At 47.8% G+C, this 19727-nt stretch overlaps 1 long non-coding RNA gene across 1 annotated transcript; it reads right to left on the reverse strand.

Moving 5' to 3' along the window:
- Window positions 1-14629: 14629 nt before the first annotated feature.
- Window positions 14630-19422, reverse strand: LOC116982162. Its single transcript, XR_004414380.1, has 3 exons — window positions 19301-19422; window positions 18943-19060; window positions 14630-15494 (listed from the first exon to the last, which is right to left on the reverse strand). It is a non-coding gene; the product is annotated as an uncharacterized LOC116982162 (long non-coding RNA).
- Between the last annotated feature and the right edge of the window lie 305 nt (window positions 19423-19727).

Here is a 19727-nt window from a genome sequence, read left to right on the forward strand (position 1 = left end):
AGGCGGCTCTCTCTCCCCCCATGCGGGTGGAGAGACGTCCCGTCCGACATCGGGAAACACCTGCCGGATGCCTCTCGAGTGGCTATGCGTCCAGCCCGCTGCTTCAGGTACTAGCGGGCTGGCTTCGGCACGGTGTCGGGGAATTACGGAACACCGGGTAACGCCCCCACCGCCTGTTGCTGCCCCCCTCCCCAACGGGAAAACGGGGGACAGTTTTGTTCCAGAGCCTTTTTCTCTGCCTGTAAAAAACACAAGCAGAAAAAGGCTCACCTGTAAAAGAAAACCCGACCTCAGGGTACTCACCTGACGGTCCGGTTCATCCTGTAACGGGACAGCCTAAGTCCCGTAGCAAGCCGCTGTTGCACTGCTGGCGTAATGCCGCGCCTGCGCACTGAGCGGGTGAAGAACGTAGTCACTCACGTGACTCCGAAGTAAAATCTTTCCAGTTGCATTTGCTTTTTGGATAGAACGTTGTTGGTGCTGTTATCATGCTTCCTGACAAACCTTGCAGGTGGATTATTTGCTGCAAGATATACAACCACAGGCCTGCACATCTACAGCATATGTATCAGTTCCAGTTCAATTAGTGAGTCAATTATTGAGTAAATGATGATTGCCAAGATATTAATGTTTGATGATTTGGTGCCGGTTATGGCATTGAGTATCAAGGTTATGTGGTTATATATTCTGCCTTGTGGCAAATTCTCTTTACTTTTCTGTTGTTTGACATGAGTGTTACTTTCCACTTTGGTCTATTGACGAGTTATTTGTAAGCATTGATTGCATTTTCTCAGGCGTTGCAGTCGATTTGAAAATTCTGTAACCATCAGTGATTATCAACTTCGGATCTTAAGATGGATGAAAGGTCAGTATTTGAAAATATTTGGGCCCAGTGCAGTGTTTTTTTAAAAATCCTTGATACATATGAACTTCCGTTTTATCAGAATGCCCTAGTACCATGCAGTTCAAATGCTGCCTTTTTGTCTACAGCTGTCACTGTCACCTCATTTCTCCATCCCAGATATTTAGACTCAACGTCTTTGGGATTTGGGAGAAATAAAGCAAGGACAGCATGGAACAAGCGACACAACAAGAAGTTGATAGAAAACACCTAAATACGTATATAATAGCAAATCTCTTTATTCATATGTTGTTGAATTGATAGATAATTCCTGCATCCGCCCACCTGTGACTGTGATGTCCCTGTAGATGTCAACTCTCTGTGCTCAGCCCCTTCCCTATTCCCACTTCCGTGTGAACATCATTGCTTGCATCAGGTGCACATGCACTGTCACTGCACCAACCCTGTCTACCTCGGTGTAACACTGGATCGCACTCTCTCCTATAAGGAACACGTCAAAAACACCAAACTGAAAGTTAACTCCCGAAATAACATCCTCCGGAAGCTGACCAACTACAAATGGGGAGCCACAGCACACACATTAAGATCTACTGCTCTGGTCCTGTGCTACTCCTCTGCGGAGTATGCGTGTCCTGTTTGGGAGAGATCATCCCATGCCAAGAAATTAGACCCAGCGTTGAATAACACCTGCCGCTCAATCACTGGCTGCTTGAAGCCCACCAACATAAACAACCTGCACCTCCTCGCTGGCATTGCCCCTGCTGATGTGAGACGGGAAGTCGCCAGCCGAGTAGAGATGACCAAGGCCACCAGTGATGAACGCCACCTCCTCTATGGACGTGTACCCCCGGCCCAACGGCTGAAGTCCAGGAGAAGCTTTCTCAGCCATGTCCAGCCCCTAATAACATCACGGGAAGATACCAGACTCCAACTATGGACAAAAAGGCTTGAGGACAACCCCCCTCCTACTGACATGGGTATCCCTCCTTCTGAAGCCCTCCCTCCGGGCTCAGAAGCACCATGGGTCCAGTGGAAGACGCTCAACCGCCTGAGAACAGGAACAGTGCGATCAAAAGCTGCCATGGCCAGATGGGGCTATGAAACTGGCCAAACCACCTGTGAATGTGGAGAAGAGGACCATACAATGCAGCACTGCCTTGTCTGCCCCCTACTACCCAACCAGTGCAGCTCAAAGGATCTTGCAGTGTTCAACAAAAACGCAAAGGACTGTGTAAAGGAATGGGAAACTGTCATATAGTCAACCAGCTTCAAAGACTCGAAAAGAAGAAGAGGGCATCATATGTACGTCACAAAAGGCTCACAAACCTTTTTGTTCCTTTGAAGTAGAGGCCACTGAATCACCTCCCCAGTTACCACCTTCAGCCATGATGAAGACAGGCTTTCACAAACTCTGTAGCTCTGGAATAAACATTAACAGAACAATCAGGTGACAATTGAATGTGAAAGACGACATTGTCTTGCGAACCAACAAACAGGATGACAGTGCAGCGGAGATGTGGGAAACACCCCATCCAAACAATAGACAATAGACAATATGTGCAAGAGTAGGCCATTCAGCCCTTCGAGCCAGCACCGCCATTCCAATAGGCAATATGTGCAAGAGTAGGCCATTCAGCCCTTCGAGCCAGCACTGCCATTCAATGTGATCATGGCTGATCATCCACAACCAGCTCGGCCGACCGGAAGCACCAACAGACGGCGACGCGTACGAAAGCACTGCCGGGGATGCAGAGGTGGGTTACAGGCCAGGTTAGAGCTAGCCCCACACAGGCTAGCGATTCCTAGCCTTTTCCTCGCCAACGTGCGCTCACTGGCAAACAAAATGGACGAACTCCGGCTAAGGATCACCTCCCACAACTGGATCAAAGACTGCAACATCCTGATCTTCACGGAAACTTGGCTCAACATCGACGTTCCTGATAGCGCCATCCAGCTAACAGGGCGTCATTTACTCCGAGCGGACAGGACAACAGACACCGGTAAGACCAGAGTTGGGGGTCTGTGCATTTATGTAAATAAAGCATGGTGCACGGACTCCACCATCATCGAGAGTCACTGCTCAGATAACCTTGAGTTCCTCTTGGTTAGATGCAGACCGTTCTATCTGCCCAGAGAGTTCACCTCCACTGTTGTGACTGCAGCCTATATTCCTCCTGATGCTAATGCCAAGCTTGCAATGAAAGAACTGCATACTGCCATTAGCAAACAACAGACGCACAACCCCGAGGCAGCCTTCATTGTTGCGGGTGACTTCAATCACTCCAACCTGAAGACTGTACTCCCCAGATTCCACCAACATGTCTCCTTCCCCACTAGAGAAGACAAGACACTGGACAAAGTCTACACTAACATGGCTGAAGCTTACAAAGCCGTCCCCCTCCCCCACCTTGGACAATCTGATCACCTCTCATTGTTCCTGCTCCCTAAGTACTCCCCACTCATCAGCCGGGTTAACCCCACTGTGAGGACAGTTAAAGTCTGGTCAGAGGAAGCGGACTCCACACTTCAGCAGTGTTTTGGAAACACTGACAGGAAGGCGTTTGCAGCCCAGGCCACCCTTGACTCCCACACGGACATTGATTCCTACACATCCTCTGTTCTGGACTTTATAAACTCCACCATCAATAGTGTCACCTCCCTCAAACGGGTGACCATATTCCCGAATCAGAAGCCATGGATGAACAGCGAGGTCAGGCTACTGCTGAAAGCACGGGACACCGCTTTCAGGTCAGGCGATGCTCGAGCCTACAGTTCATCCAGGGCTAACCTGAAGAGGGGCATCAAGAAGACCAAGCACTGTCATAAGCTCAGGATTGAGGAGCACTTCAACAACAACTCTGACCCCCAACGCATGTGGCAAGGCATCCAGGCCATCACGGACTATAGACCCACCAACACCACCTCCACATCCAGCAACGCATCCTTCCTTGAGGAGCTTAACCACTTCTATGGCTGCTTAGACAGGGACAATCTAGAGATAGCCATCAAGGCTGTGCTCCCTGCTGATCACCAACCCCTCACACTCACCCCCTACGACGTGTACGTGGCACTGAGTAGGACTAATGCACGTAAGGCTGCTGGCCCTGACGGCATCCCCGGGCGCGTCCTCAGAGCCTGTGCTGCGCAGCTGACAGACGTCTGGACTGACATCTTCAACCTGTCACTTGCCCAAGCAGTTGTCCTCACATCCCTTAAAACTACCTCCATCGTGCCAGTGCCAAAACACTCCACTGCGGCAAGCCTCAACGACTTCCGCCCAGTTGCACTTACTCCCATCATCACCAAGTGCTTCGAGAGGCTGGTCCTGGCACACCTCAAAGGCTGCTTACCCCCCACACTGGATCCCTATCAGTTTGTCTACCGCAAGAATAGGAGTACGGAGGATGCCATCTCAACGGCACTTCACTCCGCCCTCTCCCACCTCGTCAACAGAGACACTTACATAAGAATGCTGTTCAACGATTACAGCTCAGCATTCAACACCATTATACCCTCTGAACTGTTCACCAAACTCGGTGACCTGGGCATCGACCCCTCCCTCTGCAACTGGATACTGGACTTTCTAACCAGTCTGTTAGGTTAGACAAGCACACCTCTTCAACCCTCACCCACAACACCGGCGTTCCACAGGGCTGTGTGCTGAGCCCCCTCCTCTACTCCCTCTTCACCTACGACTGCACACCTGTTCATGGTACTAACACCATCATCAAGTATGCAGATGATACAACAGTGATTGGCCTCATCAGCAACAACGATGAGTCGGTCTATAGGGAGGAGATCCAGCTCCTAGCAGCATGGTGAGCTGACAACAACCTGGCCCGTAACTCCATGAAGACCAAGGAGCTCATTGTAGACTTCAGGAAGTCTAGGGGCGGCACGCACACCCCCATCCACATTAACGGGACGGAGGTGGAACGTGTTTCCAGCTTCAGGTTCCTGGGGGTCAACATCTCCGATGACCTCTCTTGGACACACAATACCTCAACACTGGTCAAGAAGGCTCACCAGTGTCTCTACTTCCTGAGGACACTAAAGAAGTTCCATCTGTCTCCTCAGATTCTGGTGAACTTCTACCGCTGCACATTCGAGAGCATCCTTACCAACTGTATCACAGTATGGTATGGCAACTGCTCTGTCTCCGACCGGAAAGCACTGCAGAGGGTGGCGAAAATTGCCCAACGCTTCACCGGTTCCTCACTCCCCTCGAGTCTGTCCAAAGCAAGCGTTGTCTGCGGAGGGCGCTCAGCATCGCCAAGGACTGCTCTCACCCCAACTACAGACTGTTTACCCTGCTCCCATCCGGGGGGCGCTACAGGTCTCTCCGTTGCCGGACCAGCAGGTCCAGGTACAGCTTCTTCCCTGCGGCTGTTACACAACTTAACTCTGCACCTTGGTGATTGCCAATCACCCCCCCCCCCCCCCCCCGCCAGACGCTCCTCCCACTGTACACACGTAAATAGCTTTATTTATTGCTCATATTTATGTCGCTCTTCTAGGGAGATGCTAACTGCATTTCGTTGTCTCTGTACTGTACACTGCACAATGACAATAAAGTTGAACCTGAATCTGAATCTGAGATTGGGGCACTGTCAGCCGAAACGGTTGCTATGAGGATAATGGTGCTACAGAATCGTATGGCCTTAGATTTCATTCTGGCCGAGAAGGGAGGCACCTGTGCTGTCATTGGGCAAGACTGCTGTACATATATTCCTGATGATTCCTCCAATATCTCTGATCTGGCAGCCCATATCAAGGAGATAGCTGAGGTCCAAGGTGTAGGGGAAAGTCTGGTTGGTGATCATGACCAGGGGATGTGGAGTTGGTTTAATGGATGGGGCTCCTTTTGGGGTCTCGTGTGGCATTATGGAATTATTATTCTGATAATTATAATCGTTGCTGTATTGCTTTACTGCCTGGCACCATGTATTCACCAATGGCTGGCTTCTTGCTGCATTATTGGATCAATTGATTGAGACAATCAAAAGGGGGGATGTGAAAGTCAGTGCGGTTATTCTCCATCTTATTTAGCTTATGTAGTTATATTTGCTATTAACCTCCATTTTGTACACAGCATGCTGGTAACAGTGTAAAATATTGGCCAATTTAGAAGCTGCAAAAGCCTGTGAATGCTCAACACAGAGCTTGTAATAAAATGACCTTCACTAACTAAAGGGAACAGAGATAACGGCCGTTCCCAAACATCTCGCTTCTTTGCCATATCAGTGTTCTGTCTGGAGGTTGCAATGAATACAATAGTGCTTTCTTGCCTATGCAGCTGGGCCATGTATCTCTATACTCCCATATCTCTTTAATGTTATTTGAGGGATTTCATTGTATGTAACTGAGCCCTTTGTTCACTTATGCCTACGAACCATGTGACGAATGTTGTTTTATCAGTATAAAGATAGATGTAATTTCTCTGTATAGTCAGTAGAGGTGTAGCAGCTTGCGAGTGTGCATCTGGCTGTGTCCTATTTTCACCCGGGTGACAGAGTAAAAGTTTGTTCAAGGAGACCTTTGACTCTTTGAATTATTATTCTACTCAAGTCTCACCAACTTTAACAGAACAGCATATGAACAGGCCCTTTGGCCCATAAAGTCCGTGCTGAACATGCCGCCAAATTAATCTCATCTCCTCTGCCTGCAACGTGACCCGTACTGGAGCCTGGGGCCGAGGGGATCGGTTAGGAGAGAGGGGTGGGGGGGAACCGAGGCCGTCGTTCACCAACAACTGAGCTCAACCGCCCGCTGATTTTCCACCAAAGTGTATCAGGTACAATGTTTGTTGTTCCAGGATGCAGACAGCTTCAAAGACATTGCTGGCTATTTTTCCTGAAGAAGAGTGGGATGAGATAAGTGACTGGGAAAATCTCCGTTATAAGAACGTGAAGCGGAACTATGAAGCCATGCTTGCCATTGGTTTGGAGAAAATATTCTTCACCTTTTTTCCTCTCTGCCCTTTTCTCGTGATGCACGCTGACATGAGTTTTCTTCCCACATGAAATCTAAGTACAACATGGCGGCGCCCTGTACGGCAGCGGCTACTCCAGCTCCCGATAGCGATGGGCGTTTTATGTTTAATATTGTATTGTATTGTATTGTATTTTAATGACCACACAGCCAGGCTGGTGGAATTTGTTATCAGTACAGCTCGGTACAGGTTCCAACATTTCATCAAACATTAAACATATAATATAGATATACATACAGACAGACACATTACATAATACATAAGGGCCATGCTTATTCTTATTCCTCACCGTACAGAGTTTAAAATGTTAATTGCAGTGGGAATGAAACTGTTTTTGAAGCGGTTTGTTTTGGAGGCAATTGTCCTGTAACGCCTCCCAGAGGGCAGTAGCTGAAAGGCATAGTGTGCAGGGTGAGTGGGATCAGAGATGATCTTGCGGGCTCTGTGTAGTGTCCGTTTGTGGTAAAGTGATTCAAGGGATGGTAGGGGTAAGCCAATAATTTTGGATGCTCTGTTGATGATGCGCTGTAATTTCTTCCGGGAAAGTGAGTCGAGACTGCCGAACCAGACTGTGATGGATGAAGTGAGGATGCTTTCGATGATGGCTGTATAGAAGCGGAGCATGAGATGAGACCTTACTCTGAACTTCCTGAGCTGTCGGAGATGGAAATGTCTTTGCTGGGCTTTTCCATAGATGTGGTGTGCGTTTGTCATCCATTTGAGGTTGTTGCTGATGTGGGTTCCAAGGAGTTTGAAAGTGTCAGTGATGGAGATGGATTCACCTTTAATGAGCACAGGGGTTTTGGGGGATGGCTGGCGTCTTGGGTCGATGATGAGTTATTTTGTTTTTGATGAGTTGAGTAAGAGATCATGGTCTGTGCACCAGGTCACTGCTTGGTTGACCTGTGCACGGTATTCAGTTTCTTGGTTGTTGGTGATGAATCCTATGATGGTTGAGTTGTCCGCGTTCTTGTACAGGTTGACGGAGCTGTGGTGGGATGTGAGCTGGTTTGTGTAAAGGGAGAAAAGCCAGGGTGAGAGAACACAGCCTTGGGGTGTGCCTGTACCGAGGAACAGAGGGGAGGATGTGTTATTGTTGATCCTCACCCTCTGTTGCCTGTTCCAGAGAAAGCTGTGAGTCCAGTGACAGATGCATGGGTCAATGTTCATGTCCAGTAATTTATTGAACAGTTTGGCCGGGTTTATTGTATTGAATGCAGAGCTGAAATCCATGAACAGGATGCGGGCATATGTGTTTGCGGACTCCAGGTGGTTCAGAATGTGATGAGTTGCTAAGTTGACGGTGTCCTCAACTGACCTGTTGTCTCTGTATGCAAATTGGTATGGGTCCATGAGTGGAGTGGTGACAGTTTTCAGGTGATTGAGTATGATGCGCTCAAATGATTTCATGACTACCGATGTCAAGGCAATGGGTCTGTCGTCATTGAGGCAGGAGATGGTCTTGGTCTTGGGAACCGGGATGATAATGGATTCTTTGAAGCAATTGGGTACTGAGCTTTGACAGAGGGAGGTGTTGAAGATGTTGGTTAAAAACCCCAGCTAGTTCCGCAGCGCAGTGGTGGAGAATGGAGGGGCTGATGTTATCTGGGCCGGGGGCTTTATTCCTCTTAAGTCCCCTGAAGGTGCTCCTCACCTCCTCCTCGTAGATGGTGAAAGGGGGGGGGGGGGAGGGAGGGAGATGGTGGTGGAGCCGGTGCCTGCTTAAAACCTCCCATAGAAAAAGTTGAGTGTATCAGGAAGCTGATTGTCCCTGTCAGGTGTGGGGGTGGGTTTCTTTTTGTAGTTCGTCATGTTTTGGAGTTTTTTCCAGATGAAACGTGTGTCACTAGTAGTGATTTGTTCTTCTAGTTTAGTGGCATAGTTGGATTTGGCTCTTCTTATAGCAGATCTCAGTTTGTATTTGGCAGCCATATATTGTTCTTTGTTTCCTGCCAGATGTGCTGGATTTTTCTCCTTTCTTAATTTTTTAATGTCCTTGTTAAACCACGGTTTATTATTATTGTAGTGTTTGACTTTTTTTGAGTGATATGCACAGGTCCACGCAGTAGTTGACGTATGACGTCACTGCAACGGTGACGTCGTGGAGGTCACCTGCAGCATGGAAAACATTCCAGTCTGTGCACGCGAAACAGCCCCGGAGTTTTTCGATGGCTTCAGGGGACCAGCACCGGACAAGTTGTCTGTACCGTCACAGTCTTGTGCGAGAGTAGTCTATAACAGAACTACACTACTTGGACTAAGAAACTTCGACTTTTCCGAAAACCTTTCTGGAGTTACACTGGCTTTGGAACCCGAGGCACTCTGCGAGCTAGGCATCCTACACCGGCAAGACCCAGGGGCCTGCAAGACAGCGGACTCTCCTCCCATCACAGGTCGACACTGGAGGCAGTGCACGCGGCGTGTGAGACCTAGCTTGCGGCACAAGCGGTGTGCTAGACCTAGCAAGAGGGGCAGCCGAGCGGGTATCAGCGCCAGGCTAAAAGCTAACCCCTACAGACCTGCACTTCCTTCTATTCTGCTATCCAACGTTAATTCGCTGGAAAACAAAATGGACTACCTTAGACTGGATTTAACTACACAAAGAAAGGTCAGAGACTGCAACGCCATCATCCTCACAGAGACGTGGCTCAACAACGTTTCGGACAACGCCATTCAGCTGGACGGACTAACAACATTCCGGGCGGACAGAAGTCATGCTCTCAGCGGTAAATCTCGGGGGGGGGTGGTGTATGCATTTTCATCAATAACAACTGGTGTACAAACGCCGAAACTGTGTCAAGCCACTGTTCTGAGGATATAGAATTTCTGACAAATAAATGCCGACCATTCTACATGCCAAGGGAATTCACAGCCATCAACATCACAGCTGTGTACATTCCACCCAGTGCGAACACAAAGGACGCACTGTCTACATTGTATCAGTCTATCAGCTCAATGCAGAACTCTAACCCGGACTCTGTCTACATAATCGCTGGCGATTTCAATCAGGCCAAACTGAAGACAGTACTACCACATTATTACAAACATGTGAACTTTGCAACCAGGGGAAATAACATACTCGACCAAGTCTACACCAACATCAGACAGGCATTCAGAGCTGCTCCCCATCCCCACCTGGGGAACTCAGACCACCTCTCTGTTATGCTAATTCCAGCCTACAGACCTCAATTGACCAGGAACAAGCCGTCTGTGAAGCAGATCAGAGCATGGCCAGAGGGAGCCACCTCAGCTCTCAAAGACTGTTTCGACTGCACAGATTGGACCGTTTTTAGGGAGGCTGCCACTACCAACCATCATGTCAACTTGACGGAATATACTGAATCTGTGACTGGATATATATTCAAATGCATGGAAGATGTGACCGTCATCAAAAACTTCACCACGAGGGCCAACAACAAACCCTGGTTCACCAGGGCGGTACGTGAGCTCCTGAGAGCACGGAATGCTGCTTTCAAGTCCGGGGACAAAGACGCCCTTAGTACTGCTAGGGCCAACTTGAACCGGGGCGTGAGAACAGCCAAGCGTGTCTATGGACAGAAAATTCAAGCACACTTCACAGACACTAAGGACCACAAGCGCCTGTGGCAAGGCATCCAGTCTGTCACCGGCTACAGGCCAACACCCCCACCGTGCGAGGACAACACAGACTTCCTCAACACACTTAACACCGTCTTCAGCCGGTTTGAGGAAGACAACACCACCACACCAACAAAAGCCCCTCCCTGCCCAGACCATGAAACACTTCACCTGGACCCAGCTGATGTGCGGAGGACCCTACTCAAGGTGAACCCCAGAAAAGCTGCAGGTCCTGACAACATACCGGGGCGTGTGCTCAGAGACTGTGCTGACCAACTCACAGATGTTCTCACGGACATCTACAACACCTCTCTGAGCCAAGCCATCATACCAGCATGCTTCAAAGCCACCACCATCATACCGCTACCCAAGAAATCCCCAGCCTCAACACTGAACGACTACCGGCCCATAGCACTCACGTCCATCATGATGAAGTGCTTTGAAAGGTTGGTCCAGGCCCACATAACATCCAGTCTCCCCTCTACACTTGACCCATTACAGTTTGCATACCGTCCCAACCGTTCCACTGATGATGCCATAGCAACAGCACTCCACCTAAGCCTGGCTCATCTGGAAAACAATAACAGTTACGTGCGGATGCTGTTCATCGACTTCAGCTCCGCCTTCAACACAGTCATCCCCCAACACCTGGTGAATAAACTCGGCGAAATAGGCATCAGCACCCCACTATGCAACTGGTTACTGGACTTCCTCACCGACAGACCACAGACAGTAAGAGTTGGCAAAAACTCATCAGAGACCACCATCATGAACACCGGGGTCCCACAGGGATGTGTGCTGAGCCCTCTGTTGTTCACGCTGATGACACATGACTGTTGTACCAAACACAATTCGAACCACATCATCAAGTTCGCAGATGACACAACAGTGGTGGGCCTCATCAGCCACGATGACGACTCAGCCTACAGAGAGGAGGTACAACAACTCATCAACTGGTGTGACATCAATAACCTTCAACTCAATGTCAATAAAACAAAATAAATAACTGTGGACTTCAGGAAGAAACAGACAGCACACACCCCACTCACCATCAATGGCAGTGCAGTGGAGTCTGTGAAAAGCACCAAGTTCCTGGGAGTGCACATCACAGATGATCAGACATGGTCCACCAACACCATCTCCCTAGTCAAGAAAGCACAGCAACGCCTCCACTTCCTTCGACGGATGAGGAGAGCCGACCTCCCCCCTTCTGCCCTCACCACTTTTTACAGGGGTGCCATTGAGAGCATTCTTACCAGCAGTCTCTCAGTCTGGTATGGCAGTTGCTCTGCTGCTGACCAGAAGGCCCTACAGAGAGTGGTGAGGACAGCGGAGAAGATCACTAGATCACCCCAACCAGCAATCCAGGGCATACCCATCTCGCTGTCGCAAGAGAGCAACCAATATCATCAAATACACCACCCACCCAGCACACAAACTGTTCACCCTCCTACCATCCGGCAAGCGTTACCGCAGCATGCGGAGCAAAACCACCAGATTCAAAAACAGCTTTTTCCCTCAGGCCATCAGACTACTCAACACACTCAAGAAAATTCCATGAACATTACACAAACAAAGACCAACTGACTGTCAAATTAACTTTAACTCAATGTCTGCAGTATGCTATTTGCACTTTTCTATATTGCACCTTTTATTATTGCACCTTAATAACATACCTCAAAATGTTACTACACTCTGGCACACTGTGAATATTTTATAGAATGTATATGTCCATTGTCTATCTTTATTGGTATATTGTCTGTCTGTGTTATAAATATTACTTGCACATTTGGAGTATGGGGAAACGCAATTTCAATCCTCTGTGTAACTACTTGTTGCATTATTTGAATTGACAATAAAGTTTACTTTGAACTTTGAAGTAGGTTTGTACTTTCTGAGACCATATGGGTCAGGTCCGAACATTTCACTCCACTGGTTTACTTTGAGAATATGTCTGAGGATCTTGGACATTCCTGTTCTTTGATAACATAACTTCTATTGGCTTCTGCTATGTCTTTACCTCCCCTGTAATTAACACAACAGCATCTTCTGTGTCTCCTTCTCGGGACAGCATATTTAAGATTGGATTTTGGCCGTGGCTGGGAACATCTCCTGCCTTTCAACTGACTTTACAGATATACTTCACATTCTGTCTTCAGGTGATGAGTGTTAAGCACTGTTATCCACTTCACCTTTGCCTGCTGTGTTCCAGGTTTGTGAACTGGGCCAGAAAGGAGGAGAAACAGAACCTTGTTGCCGTCCAGCACTGGGGAAACATTGACTGTCATCCCTGCCCTCACTGCACTGTTGCATTTACCACATGGAGTTCCTTATACAACACTTAAGAAGGCATCCTGAAGCTTCCAGACCAACGTCAGCTGGACAACCTTCTGCCTCCGGTGTGAACCCAGATTCACAATGTAAACGTGGGCAGAGTCCGTTCACACCATCTGACGGAAGGAGTGGAATTGGCAAATCAGGTGATGTTAAAGCACGGACAAAGGAGAGACGGCATGAATGTACAGAATGTGGGAAGTGTTTCACACGGGCAGGGACCCTCCACCAACACCAGCGGACCCACACCGGAGACAGGCCGTGTAAATGTTCACACTGTGGGAAGTGTTTCACACGGGCAGGGACCCTCCACCTACACCAGCGGACCCACACCGGAGAGAGGTCGTACAAAAGCATAGTCTGGAAGAAGAGTTTCAGAGTCCAGCTCCCTCCATCGACACCAGAGGACCCACGGGGTCAAGGAAAGAGCATTCACGTCGCGGCCCTGTTTTCACCAATATTTCCACCACCAAGCACAAGAAGTACAAGACAGACACCGTTGTATGCAGATGCCGAGACGTGTGTTCAGCTCTGGCTGAACAACTTCTAATCTCGTGTGTGGACTCGATAAGACCCACACGGGATAGCGGCTGTAGGAAGAGTTTCACAGACTGCATGAATGTGCAGAATGTGGGAAGAGCTTCGCACGGGCAGGGACCCTCCACCAACACCAGTGGATCCACACTGGAGAGAGGCCGTACAAATGTTCACACTGCAGGCAGAGCTTTATCAGAAAAAGGTCACCCATTTTCAGTGTTTTTACATTTAATTCTTTCCTATTGAATTATTTTGAATAATTAATTAATTTTCAAACTGTATTAATATTGGCCCTTGCTGTATTTCCCCCTTTATGATGATACTTTGTGTGGAGAAGTCTGGGGTATAAGGGATGGGTCCCTGGTTTCCCACCCCGTGTGAATTGGGGACCAGGGACGGGTATCATTGCCGCATGTCCAACCCTCTCTAGACAGCATCTTCCCACTGGGATAAACTGTCCCCACTGGGATATTCTGACTGTGCGGGATCGCTGGGATCGGGGCTGTTGTGATGCAGTCTGGTTATCGCACTGAATTCATCAACACTGCGATTGATAAATCAACCACTTTTATTGTTGCCACAAGTCAGGAGTGACCCAAGGAGACTGTCATCCCTGCCCTCACTGCACTGTTGCATTTACCACATGGAGTTCCTTATACAACACTTAAGAAGGCATCCTGAAGCTTCCAGACCAACGTCAGCTGGACAACCTTCTGCCTCCGGTGTGAACCCAGATTCACAATGTAAACGTGGGCAGAGTCCGTTCACACCATCTGACGGAAGGAGTGGAATTGGGAAATCAGGTGATCTTCAAGCACGGACAAAGGAGAGACGGCATGAATGTGCAGAATGTGGGAAGTGTTTCACACGGGCAGGGACCCTCCACCTACACCAGCGAACCCACACCGGAGAGAGGCCGTACAAATGTTCACACTGTGGGAAGAGTTTCACATACTGAGGTGACCTCCAGAAACACCAGCAGATCCACACGGGTTCTCAGAGTTCATTATAACTCACAAATCTGGGACACTTGGGAGTTTGGTGCTGGACGGCAGATTTTCCAGGCTATTGCATGTTTTATTATTAGTCCACCTACATTGTTTAGTTTAGTTTAGAGAGCCCATCGAGTCTGCACTGACCAGCGATCCCCACATATTAACATTATCCTACACACACTAGGGACAAACTACAATTATACCAAGCCAATTAACCTATAAACCTGTACATCTTTGGAGTGTGAGAGGAAACTGAAGATTTCGGCGTAAACCCACTAAGGTCACGGGGAGAACGTACAAACTCCACACAGACAGCACCCATAGTCAGGATCGTACCTGGGTCTCTGGTGCTATAAGGCCACAACTCTACCGCTGCACCACCGTGCCGCCCCAAATGAAGCCGTTCCAATTGTTCCAACGAAGCCGACAAAATCTTGCGGAACAGCATCACGTTTCAGTGTGGTGCAGCCCTTGAAGTTATCATTAATATGGGCAATTTCAGATAACCAGCCTTTCCATTTTGTATCAGAACTGGCCACATTATGTGACTGCATCAGTTCTGATGAACGGTCATTGATCTGAGAAGACATTTTTCAGAAGGTGTTTCAACATGGGGAAGAAAGGTCAGAGGGCTTTGGGCCAAACGTGGGCAAATAGGATCAGCTTAGAGGAGGCATCTTGGTCAGCATGGACAAGTTGGGCTGAAGGGCCTGTTTCTACAGGAGCATGAAACATGAACTGTTTCTTTCTTCACAAGATGCTGCCCGACCGGCTGAGTATTTAGAGCATTTTCTCACATTATTTCTTTGTTACGTCTTTATCTTTAATCGTTGTCCAGCCCCGAGTTGACTTGTTTGAGGTGTAGATCGTCCCCAGCTTACGGACACAGTAAAGTACAGCCCGTACACATGAGCGAGTGTCTGGGAGACGGTGGGATGGATTTACCGGCTGCTGCGGGGCTGCAGGCATCTTCTGTCGTGTGGGAACTCTGTTCACGGACGCATGTTCCGCTTGGGAACGGTTCCCAGGAAGGGAACCCTGCCGTAACCGGGGGGAACGTCCTGCACCGTCTCCATAGCAACTTCTTGATGCATCTAATGAACATCCCAGGTCATCTGTGTGCTTCCAACACAACACCACGTCTCACAGTCACAACTGGTTCTCTGACTTCCACAGTCTGCAAGTTTTAAACAACACAGTTTCAGCACAATCTCACCCTACACCCAATTAACACATGTTGTATGTAGGAAGGAACTGCAGATGCAGAGGTTTAAACTGAAAACAGACACAAAAAGCTGGAGTAACTCAGTGGGACAGACAGCATCTCTGGAGAAAAGGAATGGATGACGTTTTGGGTCGAGACTCATGGCCAGACTGAGATTCTGGGGAAAGGGAGACGAGAGATATAGATGGTGATGGAGAGAGATATAGAACAAATGAATTATATAAATACAAAGTAACGATGATAAAGGAAAGTGGCCATTGTTAGCTGAGGGCTCGGTGAAAACCAGTTATAGACAATGACACTCAACAAGACAACTTTCAGATTAGTACAATGACTTGGGTGGGGGAGGGACGAAGAGAGAGGGGATGTAAGGGTTCAAGTTAGAGCAATCAATATTCATACTGCTGGGGTGTAAGCTGCCCAAGCGAAATATGATATGCATCGAAGTCCCTCACCCTGAGCTCAGGATCGCCCCAGGGTTGCGTCCTCAGCCCCCTATTGTACTCCCTGTACACACATGATTGTGTGGCTAAGTTCAGCTCCAACTCAATAATCAAGTTTGCTGATGACACTGTGGTGGTGGGCCTGATCTCAGACAACGATGAGAAGGCCTACCAGGAGGAGGTGGCTGATCTGGCACTCTGGTGTCAGGACAACAGCCTCCTCTTGAACATCAAGAAAACTAAGGAGCAGAACATGGGCTTTAGGAGGGCACATCATCCGAGGACGTACACACCATTGAGGATAAATGGGAATACTGTGGATAGGGCGAGCTGTTTTAAATACCTGGGAGTCTACAACTCTGAGGATATGACATGGACATCACACGCTGCAGCACTGGTGAGTAAGGCAAGGCAGCGCCTTTACCACCTCAGGCAATTGAGGAAATTCAGTGTCTCCGAGGATCCTCCAGTGCTTCTACTCAGCGGCTGTGGAAAGCATCTTGTCCGGAAATATTACAATCTGGTTTGGGAATTGCTCCGCCCAGGACAAGAAGGCTCTGCAGAGAGTAGTGCGTTCGGCCGAACGTACTATGGGAACTACACTCGCCCCCCTGCAGGAACTATACATCAGGTGGTGCAACTCCAGTGCCAATAAGATCATGGGAGACCACTTCCACCCCTGCAACGGACTGTTCCAGCTGCTACGGTCGGGCAAACGCCTCCTTTGCCATGTTGTGAGAACGGAGAGGTTGAGAAGGAGTTTCTTCCCAGAGGCCATTAGGACTGTGGTCCTATCTCACCAGGGACTAACTTTTACTGGACCACTCTACTGCTTTTTTATTAAATTGCTTTTTTTTTTCACTTTTCCTCCCGCCCACAATTTTTAATATGTAAAAGATTATGTGATTCTGTTCCATTCTGTTTGTAGTTTGTTTGGTTGTTTGTTTGTTTGTCTTTTTGTACAAAGTCCGCGAGCATTGCCACTTTTCATTTCACTGCACATCTCCTATGTGTATGTGACGAATGAACTTGACTTGACTTGACTTGATATGCTGTTCCACCAATTTGGTGATTGCCTCAATCTGACAATGGAAGAGGCCCAGGACAGAAAGGTCAGAGTGGGAATGGGGAGGGGAATTAAAGTGTTTGGCAACCGGGAGATCAGGTTGGCCCAGGCACAAACACATGTTGTACTTGCTTTATCTTTCTCATCGTATTATCAATCTTACAACAATATTCCATTATTGGTGTGGTTTGCAAGCTGCACTGTGGCTGAGAGGAGGGCGCTGCAGAGAGTTATAAAAACTGCACAAAGAGCATCACAAACGCTCAACTACCCTCCCTGGATGACATATACAGGGCCCGATGCTTGGGCCGGGCCACAAACATCAAGCAGGACACATCCCACCCTGCCAATCACCTTTTCACTCTGCTACCCTCTGGGAGGCGATTCAGGTCTCTGAAGGTTCGCACCGGTAGACTAAAAAATAGTTTCTACCCATGTGCGATAAAATAACTTAATTCTAACAAACACTGGGGAAGCACAATATAATTCGGGGTGCAAGATAATGCGCAATATTCTTTTAAAATATTTTTAATACCTATTTATTATTTTTTTTTACTGATAAGTGTATATGTGAGTCAATGGCTGTTGTGTTTGTTCTTTTTAAACCAAAGGAGATACAATGGAATTTTGTTGCACAGTATTGTGCAATGACAATAAACGTATTCTATTCTATTCTATTCATTAGAGCAACAACAAACACAGCGCAGGAACAGGCCCTTCAGCCCACAATGTCTGTGCCGAACATGATGCCAAATTGAACATGATCCATATCCCTCCAATCCCAGCATATCCATGTACCTTTCCAAAAGCCCCTTAAACACCACTATTATATCTGCTTCCATCACCAGCCCTGGCAGTGTGTTCCAGACACCCACCACTCTGTGGAATAAAAATCTTTCCCCGCACATCTCCTTTAAACTTGTCTCTTTTTTACCCGCCGGTCGTTGAAATTTCCACCTTTGAGAAAGGGTTTCTCAGTGACACCAGTGATATTTTAAAAATTGAAATATTTTACTGTTCACTTAAGCTGCCTCTATCCCGCTGACTAACGCATGAGAAACTGGTTCAAGCATTAAGGAGACACCTTCCAGCAGATTATTAGTGACACATTGCATTGCATATTGTAAAAAATAGATTTATTACAAAACTATCTTTATACTGTTGGATTAATTTCAGGAAAATTACTTTTCCTATCGAGCTGCTTTCATCTAACTTCCTGTTCAGAGCAGATAAAATAGGGCGGTACTAGCTACAGAGACCCGGGTTCGATCCCGACTAAGGGTGCTGTCTGTACGGAGTTTGTACGTTCTCCCCGTGACCTTGGTCAGAGGCTTGGATAGAGTGGATGTGGAGAGGATGTTTCCACTAGTGGGAGACAGTAGGACTAGAGGTCATAGCCTTAGTATTACAGGATGTTCCATGAGGAAAGAGATGAGAAGAAATTTATTTAGCCAGTGGGTGGTGATTCTGTGGAATTCTTTGCCACAGACGGAGGCCAAGTCAGTGGACATTTTTAAACCAGAGACAGATTCATGAATAATACGGGTGTCAGGGGTTATGGGGAAAAGCAGGAGAATGAGGTTAGGAGGGAGAGATCAGCCATGATTGAATGGCAGAGTAAACTAGATGGGCCGAATTGACCTAATTCTTCTCCTATCACATGACCTGCGTGTGTTTCCCTCGAGATCTTCTGTTTCCTCCCCCACTCAAACAACGTACAGGTTTGTAGGTAAATTGTCCCTAGTGTGTGTGGGATAGTGTTAGTGTGCGGGGATCACTGGTCGGCGTGGACTCGGTGGGCTGAAGGGCCTGTTTCCGTGCTGTATCTCTAAACTAAACTAAAATGGAGTCCCATCCCGAGTAGGCAGAACCTTCCCATTGAAACACTTACTAGTTACTTGAATCCCAGTAGATTACGACACCACGTATCTGATCTCCTTTGATTTGTTGTTGGCCGGTCACAACATCAAAATCAACGTGTAAAGCAAAGAACCGCAGATGCTGAAAATCTGAAATAAAAATGGAAGAAAATTCAAAAAACATCCTTAACTTCCATCTAGGGTCCAGACTCTTTGAAACTGTGACTCGCAGCTTGAAACTTGTCACAGAAAGAGGCCAAGCAGGCCTTGCAAATGCAAATATCCTCCACTTTGTGACATTCTCTAATTTGGCCAATAATAACAGAACAAGGAACTGCAGACCAGACTAAACTAACAGAACAAAACGGACTTGGATGAGATTAAACTCACCCAGAGGGTGGTTGCAATCTGGGACACGCTGCCTGAGGAGATGGTGGAGGCTTGAACTTTCCCTGCAGCTGTAGGAGATGCTCCACTGCAGGAGATGCTCCACTGCAGGAGGGGCTTCAATGCAGGAGTTGCTCCACTGCAGGAGATGCTTCACTGCAGGAGGGACTTCATTGCAGGAACCTGCTCCACTGCAGCATCTGCTCCCCTGCAACATCTGGTCCATTGTAATAGCAGCAGCACAATTGTAATGCCTTATTTTTAATGCCACTTGTGATGAAATGAGCACACCCATCAGACGTGTGATTAGTTCCAGATTATTGGCAGCAGGATTATGTAGTTTTGCTTCCAATTACTATTTCAATCGACAATAGACAATAGGTGCAGGAGTAATAATAATAATAATACATTTTATTTATGGGCGCCTTTC

Source organism: Amblyraja radiata, chromosome 16 (genome assembly GCF_010909765.2).
Source record: "Amblyraja radiata isolate CabotCenter1 chromosome 16, sAmbRad1.1.pri, whole genome shotgun sequence".
In the NCBI taxonomy this organism is placed as follows: Eukaryota; Metazoa; Chordata; class Chondrichthyes; order Rajiformes; family Rajidae; genus Amblyraja; species Amblyraja radiata.